The sequence below is a fragment of the Phragmites australis genome, chromosome 24 (assembly GCF_958298935.1).
Source record: "Phragmites australis chromosome 24, lpPhrAust1.1, whole genome shotgun sequence".
Classification (NCBI taxonomy): domain Eukaryota; kingdom Viridiplantae; phylum Streptophyta; class Magnoliopsida; order Poales; family Poaceae; genus Phragmites; species Phragmites australis.
The window spans coordinates 2,616,887-2,630,417 of record NC_084944.1 but is presented as its reverse complement, the minus strand read 5'-3'; positions in this window follow the sequence as shown (position 1 = coordinate 2,630,417).

Sequence of the window (13,531 nt, the reverse complement as noted above, 5' to 3'; positions counted from 1 at the left end):
TTTCAAAGTCTTGCCAAACTTCAGAAGTACCGGCTCTTGATCGGCGCTCGCTAATGTGTGCGCACTTGTAGAGCCTGACGATGGAGGTGCTGCTGCATCACCTGCATATGAACTAACCGGAGGTTTACCGTCAGGTCTATCATCATCTGCAGCACTGGTATCAAAGGGGCATGATCGATGGATAAGTCCTTAGAGGAAAAAATCACCAAGAAATAAAAAATCATGATCGATGGATGTATCATGATCACCGGTATCCATGATCAATATTGAATGGCACTAAACAATGCAAATATTCAGAGTTAGAAATAATCAAATAATAAAACTAATAATAAAATAAGATTGAACAACGATGAAAAAAAATCACCAAGATTTCTTCAACTTCAAGACAACAGGTCAGCAGGATGACGGTTTTGGAATTGCTCGGATTTTTTGCAACAATTCAAACTAATTTTGCCAAGTTATCGCTAATTCTCAAGAACTTTGAGACAAGAATGATAGGAGAAAACAAGAGAGAAAATGTTGTTGCTGGTGTGGAATGGAAGGGCATGGCGGTCCTCTATTTATAGGTGAAAAATGGTGATTTTTTTAAAAAAATTCGAATTTTTTGGAGTTCAAACAGTCACAAAACGGCTACAAATTTCAAAAATATCGGGTTAACGGGTTAAATGGGCTGGAAACAACCCATTTAACATGTTAACTCATGTGCCCTCGCGTACCGGCCGTGCCGCAACAGCTACTGTCGGCCTAGGCGTGCCCGCTGGGCTGTGCCGTCGCGCGCCCGCTAGGCCGTCACATGCCCAGGTCATACCGTGCCGGCCTAGACTGAGCCATACCCGTGCCGACCCAAAACATCCAGGCTGGGCCGTGCCGACCTGTCATGCCACGCGCTCGGCCCAGACACGACACGGATCTCATGCCATGCCGGCCCGACCCGGCCCATTTAGACTTGAGCCAGACTGTACTTGAATCGTACCAACAATATCGTGCCTCAGATGACTCATGTTGTACGATTTATTTGAACATCTTTATCTTGATGGTTCATTTCTTCTATTTAGTACTTCTACATTTTAATTTTCTTATTTATATTATAATTTTCTTTACCTGCTGTCGGCAGGTATCTCACACAAATAAAGCAACTTGATAAGATGTACTTCCTCAAGAGCTAATGGAATTTTGGTGTTCGAGCGGACCGTGCCTTTCGTGCTATAGGATTCCGTACATGACTCTCCAGTGAGTAGGTTGCAGGTGGAGCGGTGCATCTCTTGTCACAGCACAGTTGACGGACCGGGTCCGCTGCACTTGGTCAGTGGTACGAACAGAACAGTGCAGATTGCCGACAGATATAATCATACGAACTTCAATCGCCCTCTATTTCTGTTGTATCTCACCCAGTGGCGGACCTAGAGATTTCAGAGCCTGACTGGATACAGGCGGTGCCCGTGCAGGCTAGATTTTATCTAAAATTTGATCAGTCGAAGTCACGAATTTCTTTATAGCCTATATAGAGATATAGAGGTGGATCGAGACGGAGCCCGGGTGGGTGCCCAGGGTCACCGGGCCCTGGGTCCGCCACTGATCTCACCTCTGCTTTTGTAGCTTTTTGCCTGTACCTGATCCTAGCTGGGCTATCTCCCATTCTCCCTTCAATGGACTGTCCAAAATCTAGGCTATATGCGAGATCAAAATGCTCCACGGTGTCAGCGTAATTCTCTTCCCCCAGACAAAAAGTGAATCCAAGAGATTAGACTGTCCATGCATCTATCTTTTTTTCAGAGAGAGAAGTCTATGCATCTATCTACTTTAGTGTGCCTGTGTTCTATAAAAAATAGTGAGCCTAATATTTCGGACAGTATTCTTTCAGCCCTAATGGTTGTTGGGCTTGGCCCGGCCTACTCTATCGGGCCACTAACATTTTGATGACAAGCTTCTTCTCCTCTCAAAATGGCATGTACATGGATACGTGGACCGATAAGCCACTGGGCTGGAAGGAGAGTGGCAGTCTCCTGGTGGGAAGCACTACAAGATGAAATGCTAGCAAAACAGAAGGATCGAAGATTTCATAACAGAAAGACCAGAGCTTCCTCTTCCCCGACTCCTCTCTCCTTGGATCCTCTTCTACGTCCTTCCCAGACCCTTTGCTTCTTCTAGAACCTTCCAGCTTCTTCTAGAGTTGTATCTCGGATCGAGTAATCTCCTGTTGTGAACATTATTGTACCGGGTGTTAAGCTTGTGGATTGAACAGAGATGAAGGTTTGTAATAATTGGTTATCAGAGCTGTTAGGTCTAAACCTTAGCTAATCAGTATTATGGCCTAGCTCTAGATCAAACACCTCTTAATTGTGGAAGTATGAAGTCAAATCTGAGTTGGGTGATGCCATCTTGTCTTAATGGTGAGGTTGAAGAGCATGAACGTGTCGGTGTGGATGATCGTTGGCCTGACGGTGAGGTCAATGTAGTGGACGCCGACATGATGAAGTAGTTGGTCAACGTGGTCGCTATAGGTGCTGTGGGGGTGGCGGCCTTTACCTCAGTTCAACGCGTATGAGGGTCGGATCGATTAGAGATGAGGAGGAGTTTTGACCTAACGTGAATTGTCCAATAGGCGTTGGCTCCCCCTCACGTATTTATGTGGTACTGCCTAAGATGGGACCACAACCAAGAGTTGTTTGCGCTCCTAATCAGAGCGCATGGGGAGATCGGACTCCCTCTCTTTCTTGGTCTCTTTTTCTTATGGTATGTTAGAGTGCCGAGATCAATTTCAACATTCTCTTCCTTGATAGTAAGGCTAATATCATAAGCCCACTCTCAATAAAACAGTACACCAAGGCAAAGCGTTACAACGGATAATAAAATACCACTGAAACCTAAAAACCTATAATGTACCATTCCATCTCGAAATGAAAAATTGTTATTCCTAATAGGAGTTGGTTTGCATTATGGTCCTCTTATCCAGAATCATAGACTTTCTAGTAACCCCATACTAGCAACATGATCACAAAATATATGGGGGTGGTAAGTCTTTAATGAGCGGATCCACAAATATTGACTTAGTACTTATATGTTTGACACTTACTGTTTTGATTCTAGATTCTATTTTTCACAACATGATACTTAATGTCGATGTGTTTGGCAACAACACTTTGACTTGTTGTTACTTGTATAGAAAACTGTGGGTTAATTATCACGGTATAATGTCAGTGGATTTGAAATACTGTCAACCACTCTTAATTCCGGGATAAAATTCTTTAGTCATACAGCCTGTCTGGTAGTTTCATAACATGCTACAAACTCAGCTTGCATCGTTGATGATGCTGTAAGTGTCTATTTGGAGCTTTTTCACGAGAAAGCTCCTCTAGCGAGGATGAAGATAAAACCTGACGTGGATTTCTTAGTATCCACACACCATGCAAAGTCTACATCCGAATAACCAACAATTTCGAGCTTATCGGATTTTCTAAATATGAGCATATAGTTCTTAGTGCCTTGCAAATAACGAATGACTTTCTTAATGGCTTTCTAGTGGTCCGATCATGGATTTGACTAATATCTGTCAAGCATCCCAGTCACGAATGCTAAGTCAGGGTGTGTACATACTTGAGCATATACAATGCGTTCGCTAAAGTATAAGGAACCGACTCCATCTATTTAGCTTCATATTAGTTCCTTGGACATTGAAATATCCCAAACTCATCGCTCTTAACAATAGGTGTGGCAGAGCACTTATGCATATTGTATTTCTTTAGTACTCTGTCAATGTATGTCTTTTGAGATAAATCTAATACTTCTTTGGACCGGTCTCGGTGAATCTCAATGCCAAGAACGTAAGTAGCTTCACCGAGATCCATCATTAGAAATTAGATGATAGAAATTTCTTGGTCTCAAATAGAATATCCTTATCGCTGCTACCAATAATATATCATCCACATAAAAAAAACTAAGATGGTGAATTTTTCCCCTTTAAACTTTACGTAAATACAGTTATCAACTTCATTTTCTTTAAAACCAAATTTTCTAATGACTTTATCAAACCTGAGATACCACTGCTAGAAGCTTAATTTAGACCATAAATCAATTTCTTAAGGTGACATCCCAAATGTTCCTTGCCTTCCATGACAAAACCTTCCAGTTGAGCCATGTAAACATTTTCTTCCAAGTCACCACTAAGGAATGTCATCTTTACGTCCATTTGTTGCAGCTCTAAATCATAATGCGCTACAACGTCATAATTATTCTGAAGGAATCTTTACTTGATACAGGAGAGAAAGTTTCATTATAGTCAATCTATTCTCTTTACGAGAAGCCTTTAGCTACGAGCCTTGTTTTGAACCTTTCAATATTCACCTTAGAGTCATGCTTTATTTTGTAGACCCATTTACAGCCTACTGTTTTGGCTCTGTCAGAGATTTCTACTAGGTCTCATACATTATTATCGCTCATAGACTTTAATTCGCTCTTCATGGCATTAAGCCACTCAGGCAAATTGTCACTCATCATGGCCTCTTTATATGAGTTAGAATCTTCCGTCTTCCCTATGTCATTAACATCCTCATTCATGTAGACAATGTAATCATTCGAGATGGCAGGTCTCTTATCGCACTGTGATCTTTTGATCAGTTCGTTAGATATTGCAGGACTAGGACTATGTACTGCAGGGGACTGCTAAGGCTCATCATTAGGTGCAACGTTAGGATTTTCAGAGACCTCAATATGGGGTGCACTGACGTTAGTTTCTACTAAAGGTGCAATCATCTATGCACAGGGATGTAGGGCATTTGGATCAGTGGTGTAGAAACATAAACCTATTTTTCCTCGACATCAACTTCTCTGGGCTCCAGATCTCCATTCTCAAGAAATACAGCGTGTCTTGTTTCAACAAACTTAGTGATCCTATCTAGACAGTAAAAATAATACCCCTTCGATCTCTCGGGATACCCGATAAAGTGACAACTAACTGTCTTAGGATCTAATTTTTCAATATGTAGATTAAAAACTTTAGCTTCAGTTGTAGCCCCACACACGTAAATACTTCAAAGAGGACTTTCTTCCAGCCCATAATTCATAAGGTGGTTTTGGAACTAATTTACTGCGAACCTGATTAAGGATGTGCACGGCTGTCTTAAGTGCCTTTATCCACAGTCCAACTGGTAAACTACAATAGCTGATCATACTTTGCACCATGTCTATAAGCATACGGTTGCGTCTCTCAGCTACCCCGTTTTGCTGAGGTTCACCGGGTGTAGAATATTGGGCTACTATGCCATTTTTTTAAAATAATCTAGCAAAGTGACCAGAGATTTGCCCGTATGGAGCATGTCTCCCATAATACTCTCCCACGTGATCTGATCTCACTACTTTAATCTTTAGGTTGTGCTAATTTTCTATCTCAACCTTAAATATCTTGAATTTATCGAGAGACTCAGATTGATCTTTAATGGGATAGATATAGCCATAACAGGAGAAATCATCAGTGAAGGTAATCAATGAATCAAAATCATCCACCAATGTCACAAGAAAAGGATCGCAAATGTCTGTGTGAATTAATTTTAATAACCCTGTGCTCCGAGTAGCCTCCTTTTCTTTATTTGTTTAACGTATTTTTCTTTAATGCAATCTATGCAGTAGTCAGAGTCAGAGAAGTCTAAGGGTTTGAGAATCTCTTTCTTAATGAGACGTTTCATTCTCCCTCTCAAAATGTGGGCTAAACAACAATGTCACAGTTTCAAAGAAGTCTCATTAATTGTACTTCTTTTTCTCTTATAGCTTACATCACATACATTCATAGACACAGATGATTCATTAAGAGGAAGTATATAAAGTTTGTCTTATCAGATGGCAAGACCAATAACATATGAATCAAACTTAAGAATGCACTTATTGTCTCTAAAATTACAATCAAAACCATCATCATCTAACATAGAAACTGATATTAGATTCCTCCTCATGGTAGGAACATAAACTATATTATTAAGTCTAAAAGTGAAGCTACTATCAAAGACTAAGGGAAGTGATCCAACATGCTCAACTTCAGGTTCCATCCCGTTGGCCACTCTAAGACTTCGCTCCCCTTTCCTAACATTCTTGCAGCAAGGAATCCATATAAGGAGTTGGTAATATGCACAGTGGCACCTGTGTCAATCCACAGAAATTAAGGGAGAAATCAGCATAAAGTGATTCATCAAAAAATGTTATTAAATCATTACCCTTCTTTGCGATCCACTTCAGAAAACCTACACAGTCTTTCTGGTTGTGGTCCTTCTTGTGACAGAAGTGACATCCGCCATTCTTAGATTCTTGAGAGGCAGGAGCAGAAGGAGCAGATGCCTTGGGCGCCCTCTGTGCTGTCTTGTCGTGCTTAGCGACGAAATGCAATTTTTTCTTAGAGTTGAAATCTCCTTGGAATTTTCTTTTGTTTCAGGGGCTGCTAACTTTTATTAACAAAATCTTTCTTTTCAGCCCCCAGCCTCTCTTCCTCTTGGACACACATCGCGATCAAGTCGTTTATGATTGATTTCTCCTTCTAAGTATTGTAGTTAATATTAAAGGGAGAAAATTCAGGGGGGGGGGGGGGAGGTAATGATGAAATAGACAAGGAAATCGTCAGATATTTTCATTTCCATACTCTTAAGTTTGGCAGCCATGTCTGTCATCATCATGATGTGTTCTCTTATGTCGTCGAAGCTTCTGAATCAATGTACTGGCATAAACCTTGAAGGTGCCTTTGAATTGCTACTTCACGGATGTCAAGTACGTCTTAGCTTTTTTCTGAGGATGGGATTGCTCCCCTTATAACTTCTAAGATAGAGTTCCTCATAATCATTAGTGATATGTGGTTGGACCGCTCTCACTTCTCACAAAGTGCATCATATATTTTCTTTAGTTTATCATAATTCTCCACGCCAATAGCAGGAACAGTGAGAGCATCAACCTTGAGTGCATAGTCAAAGTCCAAAACTACAAGGACAATAGTCACCTTAGCTTTCCAAGCGAGAAAGTTATTCACCGTAAGTTGCTCTATGCTGTCAATTGTGGCGGCAACAGAGGAAACGTTAAGAGCTTGAGAAAAAAAATTAGACTAGATTAGAAATCTATCATAAAAATGATAATTTGCACGAAAATAACCCTACGTTGGTCTGATTAAAATAATGCAAAAATTAAAACTCTAATCCATATCACCGTTGGGCAGAAAACAGAAAAGAATTTGAATGAACACATAAAATGACGCATAATTATAGTCAACTTTGGTCAGAAAGTAATTATGAACCGACATAAAATGACTATAAAATTCTTCAAAAAAATCTTCCCGTTGGTTCCAATTCATCTAGAGAATTAATCGTAATTTTGTGTATTAATCATCATTAATTTTGGGCAATAATCTAGGGCACAAATGAATAAAAGCATTAGATAATCACTCGAAATTCTAAATAAATGGGAAAAAAAACCCTAAACCTAACCCACGTGACACGCGCGCGCGACATTTGAGAAAAAAACCTAAATGGCTCCAACCAACCTATTCAGCCAAACGGCCCACGTGACACGCACGCGCTAACCTAGCCCAGTAGCGCGGCGTCGGCCCAGCCACGAGCCTATGCGATCTCAGCCGTTCATCGCGATTCGACGGCTCTTCGATGATTTCGCCCGAACAAAAATGTCGCGCTGGCCAGAAAACCCTAAACCTAACCCTCTCACTCTCTCTGCTCCTTGCTCTAGCCCAAAAGAGAGAGACTACAGCGGCGACGGTAGAGCTGTCGGCAACTGAGGGCGAAAACATGAGGGGGTGGAGAGAGAGAGAGAGAGAGAGAGAGAGAGAGAGAGAGAGAGAAGAGGGCGACGCTATAGGCCCACACGTTGGAGCGCATGTGCGACCGAGGTCGCGTGCGCTTCCGTCGGTTGGAGCTATGGTGTCGCCCGTGTTGGTGGCACGCGCGGCAAGAGGAAGTACCCTCTTTGGAAATAAGGAAAAGGGCTTGGATTTGGGGAATTGTGGAATTTTCTTAGTTTTTTCATTAGGGTTCTTTCGGATTCCTCAAAATCCCCTCCTTCTATGTACTACCCGAGGCTTATACATGCCTAAAGTCCTTAATCCGAGCCAAAAAGCACACAAGAACACACATTGATGCTTGAAAAACACATGAACCAAACCTAAAACTCCTAATTCATGAGCATTTGTGTCCAATCCGATGCTAATTAGGGCTAATCCACATAAATTAAGCCTTACACAGAAGCAATTAGGGCCTAATCATGCTTAATTGAAAACAACAGTACTAAACCTTGATTAATTTGGGGCTTTTTGACGTGAGCCAAGCCTAATTCACGTCAATTAAACATAAAATTTATCATACATGACTAATTGATCATCAATATACTTAAACCGATCAAAAATAGGACTAAATGATCACTAATAGGCATCATCCGAACATGAACTTGGTCTAATTAGATCTAAAAGAGCTTGATTAGAGACTAGAGAGGCTCTAATACCAAATGTTAGGTCTAAACCTAGTTAATCAATATTGGCCTAGCTCTAGATCAAGCACCTCTTAATTACGGAAGTATGAAGTCAAACCTGAGTTCGGTGACGCCATCTTGTCTTGATGGTGAGGTTGAAGAGCATGAACTCGTCAGTGTGGATGATCACCGGCCTTACAGTGAGGCCGATGTAGTGGATGCTAGCGTGATGAAGTAGCTAGTCGATGTGGTCGTTGTAGGTGCTGCAGGGGCAGCGGCCTTTACCTCAATTCAACGCCTCGTGAGGGTTGGATCAATTAGAGATGTGGGGGAGTTTTGACCTAACGTGAATTATCCAGTAGTCCCCCTCACGTATTTATGTGACACTGCACGAGATAGGACCGCATACTAGAATTGGTTACGCCCCCATCAGAGCGTGTGGAGAGGTCAGACCTTCCTCTTTTTCGATCTCTTTCTGTTATAGTACGTTAGAGTGCTAAGATCAATTACAACAAGAGCCTCTCACCACCGCAACCACCGATGCTGCCACCACCACTACCGTTGGCGCCGTCACCGAGTTCACATGCTGGGAGGAGCAGTGGGCTGCCGTGTCCAATGAGGAGAAGGCGGAGTTCAGGATGATCAAACGATGCATCGAGTTGTTGGAGCGGATGGCCACCATGAGGCCGAACGAGCCGGCTCGGAGGACACACGCATGCCTACTGCACCTACGCCCACCACTGCAGCGACCACCACCACAAGGATAGAGGGCGGTCTCGTCTCCAACATGCCCACCACCTGTTCGATGACGGGCCTCGACGTCGACACCGATGCTGACCACGCTATGACCACGTACCTGCTCGTGTCGGGCATATCCAAGTGTTCCATCACGTGTGGAGTCCTCGCAGGCCTCCTCACCAACGTTGGCTGCTGACGTCGACCTCAGCACTGACGCACCCGTCGGGTGTTCAACGGTTTGTCTCAGCCACAACACCAACATGTCGATGCCCGCGAACACCCTCCCCGATGTTCCAACTTCAACGACCTCCGACACACCCGACATGATCACCAACAACCCAGGTCACGCCAATGCTTCTTCATCCATCCTCGGCAATGTCGCCATTGGTGTCACCAACACCATGGTCCTCAACTACAAATATGAGATGCCCCCAAGGCGTTTGACACTTGGTCCAAACCAAAGCTTCATCAAAGACAACAATGTCATTGACCTCAACTCCAACTCTTCTGATATTGTCGACCTCGCCACTGCTGCGGTGCTTCAATTCGAGCCTTGGTTTGGCATGACCATAATCATGCCGACTGATGGAACTCCTTTTGCCATGGAGCATGTCGCTGTCAAGCTGGCTACAATTCTGGAGTGGCCTTTCAGTCTGGACGCTACCTCCAAGGATGATGGCAAACCTGGGATCATAGTCCACAACTGTCTATTTGACGTGTGCATGGCCTGCAGCAATTTGCTTTATATTGGCAACAACAGGCATGGGCGAGGCTACAGGCAACCAAAGCCTCCATGGTTGTAATGAACCGAGGTGGCTGGATCATGGTTTGGGCAATCACAATTGATTGATGGGTTTCTACTTAAGACATTCCCATGATTCATTCTTTGATCTGGGTCATATCTTGTTTTGTACACAAAATACATTGAAAAACTGGGGCCTTATCATTCAAGTGCAGAGAATATCTTGTGCTATGCAGTTTGAAATCCCCTGGCCACCACCGGAATACAGGAGTGGATACTGGAGAGGTTTGAAAAATACATATGTTACAAGTATTAAGAGCATTCTATCAGACCATGGATCTTTCTCCTTTGTCTATCTACCAACTGATTCTGCTCACAAGCATTGGTCAGTGTGGAGTTGGTCTCACTTTCATCAATTTAAAGATTTTTGGTCATTGTGGTTGGTTATTGGAGTTTTTTGTGTGGGAAATCATCAATTCTATGGGACACAATTTTGAGCAAATGCAAGTGTCGTGATGATGTTATTGCAAGAGGTACAAATATTGTTGTAATGCAATTGATAGTGTTCAAACATCCTTGGGCAAAGACAAGACAGAAGTGGAGAAATCGACACAAGATATTAGCAATGATTAAAGGGGAAGAATTGATCAGGACCACATCACAAGCATTGGAGTAGAGAGGTGGTTGATGCCTTGGCCATCATTCTGGTAAGATCTAAATGGCCAGCACTTGATCCTCTTATTGCAACTATCTACTCAAGTTCCATGGCATCCAAGGAGTTTTTATCACATGAAGCCTTGTGGGAGTACATATGAATTGCAGCATAAGCACCGATTATGGACATTAGTCAGTCTTGTGAAGAGTTTTCTAGGTATGTTGGGTGCAACCAATGAAAAATTCTGCATTATTGGTGTGATTTCCACCCGCTGGCACTGATCTAATGTTGACTAGGGGTGAGTTTGAGTTTTTAAGCAGTGTCTACAATGCTATATCATGCACTTCTGTTCAGAAAAATGGTTATGGCACATTTGAGAAACATGTTGATAATGGCTTTGAGCTGAAAGAAATTCTAATTGCTCAATTTCACATGGTGACCATTCTGCTGGCTATATCACCACTGATTTCATTCTGCTTAAGGTGTCAGAGTGGGACACAAGCAATCTTTAATGGGATTCCCTACTTAATTTGTCTTACTGCATGCCCAAGTGACAAGATACTGTTCAAGCTGATGTCGCTGCTACCACATCCATCAGATCAAAGTGAGATTGCTATTGAGGTTACAGTGCCTTTAGTCCATATGTGCTATGCTGACCGAGATGTTCGTGACCAAATCTAATTGAATCATTGGGGCTGTATGCCGTGGAAGCATGCTCAACTGATGGCTTGCAGGGAAGAGTTACAGCATATGATGTGGGATTCTGGCGGAGTCAAACTCTGTGATGGCTCTGCTGGTCGGCTTGGGGGCAAGCCGATTTTCAAGAGGTGAGGAATGTCATGTACATGGATATGTGGACCGATGAGCCACTAGGCTTGGAGGAGAGTGGCAGTCATTGGGCGGGCTCTGGGCCAATGCATCTCCTGGTGGGAAGCACTACAAGAGGAAAGGTTAGCAACAGAGAAGGATCGAAGATTTCAGAACAGAAAGACCAGAGCTTCTTCTTCCCCAGCTCCTCTCTCCCTGGATCCTCTTCTACCTCCTTCCCGGACCCTTTGCTTCTTCTAGAACCTTCTAGCTTCTTCTAGAGTTATATCCCAGATCGAGTACTCTCCTTTTGTGAACATTATTGTACCGGGTGTTAAGCTTGTGGAGTAAATAGAGATGGAGGTTTGTAACACGAAAGTACAAAAAAGAACTTCTGTTCTGTCCATTCAAAACTTGCTCCTCCGTTACTCATTTCCTGCCTCAAAATTCTTCTGTTTTTTTAACCATGCCTGCCTCCAAATTCTTAAACCTTCTCAATGAACATGTATGCTTGATAATCTTAGTTCGCATTTTGGGAACAGTAGCGATAATTTTAAAATTCTACAGCAAACTGTTTGTCTTGTTTGCATGACGCCGCATTTCCAAACCATTTCATCTCCCCTCTGCCCAACTGGTACTGACGCGCTTCCCAAACCAAAGCAACTTTCCTTTGAGAAAATTGCACTTTAGACATGGGCTTCGCATTGGCCCCGATGTTTTGACACTGTCAACATTGGCCTCCACAAAATGATAGTGCTCAAAAGATAGAGAACTTTGATCCCCTAATATTCTACTTATTTTAATCCATTCTATTTTCTTTTCCCTGTTTTAAGTGTACAAAATGACAAATATGCCCTTGGCTCAACAACAACAGGACGCCCTCTGCGGTATTGTGTGCTGACATATCTCTGCTCCTCAACAATACATCGAGGAATGCTTGTCTGACTTAGGGCGTGTTTGGATGGGCGCAGCCGTGCGTGCATGCAGCCGCACGTGCAGCTACAGTCGTATACGACGAGGGAGCAGCACGTTTGGATGGGTGCAGCGACGGAGCGCGCTGCAGCCGCGGGTGCAGCGAATACGCGCGCGTGCTGCATGCCGGGAGCAGGCCGAATCGGCCGTAGGTGCCATCCTGGCCGGCGGGATGCAGCCTGGCCGACGCGGGGCCCACTTGTTAGCGACAACGAATCCCCACATGCAGTCTGAGATTCAACATACCAAACACAAACTCAAAATCTACCTGCATCCGCTCATCCAACCAACCAAACATACTTCTTTTCCAGAATACGGATCCCCTCAGCCTGCTTCCACTCATCCAGGATATACGATGCAGCTCTACAAAACCTCATGCGGACAACTAAACACACCCTTACTGACTAATTTCTTGTTACTAGTCTCACTGGTGAAGGCTGACTATTTTTTTATATGTCGGCCAGTAGGGCCCAGTGCCAACATCTGACTGTTGTAATGAGCTAACAGTTAAGCTAACTACATTCTTTCTTTTGTTATTTTATGTTACCTGTCCATTCTTTGAGAAAATCTACGATTTGTTATCGAATAAATTCTGTTTACTTCTATACCATCGAATAAATGTTTCAGTTCCTTATATGCCATCCGCTTCCGATACTGTCCTCCGTTATACTGTTCATGAACAGTACCCCGAGAATAAAAAAGTCCCCAAAAAAATTTCAATTTTTGTGCACGCTCTATAATTCATAATCAACCCATTTTAACTGTATTCACCTAAAAATACTGTGTAAAATTCAAACTAAAATTTCTCAAAATGAACTACTTTTGTAATACCGTGCATTACAAAGAACTAATTTTTTTCACCGCGGGAGATAATTTTAAAAATTATTACATCACATTAGAGGAATATTAGTAAATTTTCTCAGATTTTTTGTAAATTTTTATGAGGCTTAAAAATTGCAAGAAGTTACAAAAGTAGTACATTTTGAAGAATTTTAGTTTGAATTCTATACAGTATTTTTAGGTGAATACAGTTAAAACGGGTTGATTATGAATTATAGAGCGTGCACAAAAATCGACATATTTTTTGTGACTTTTTTATTTTCGGGTACTGTTCATACTGTTCATGAACAGTACAACGGAGGGTAGTAGAAGTAAATAGAATTTATTCAATGTTG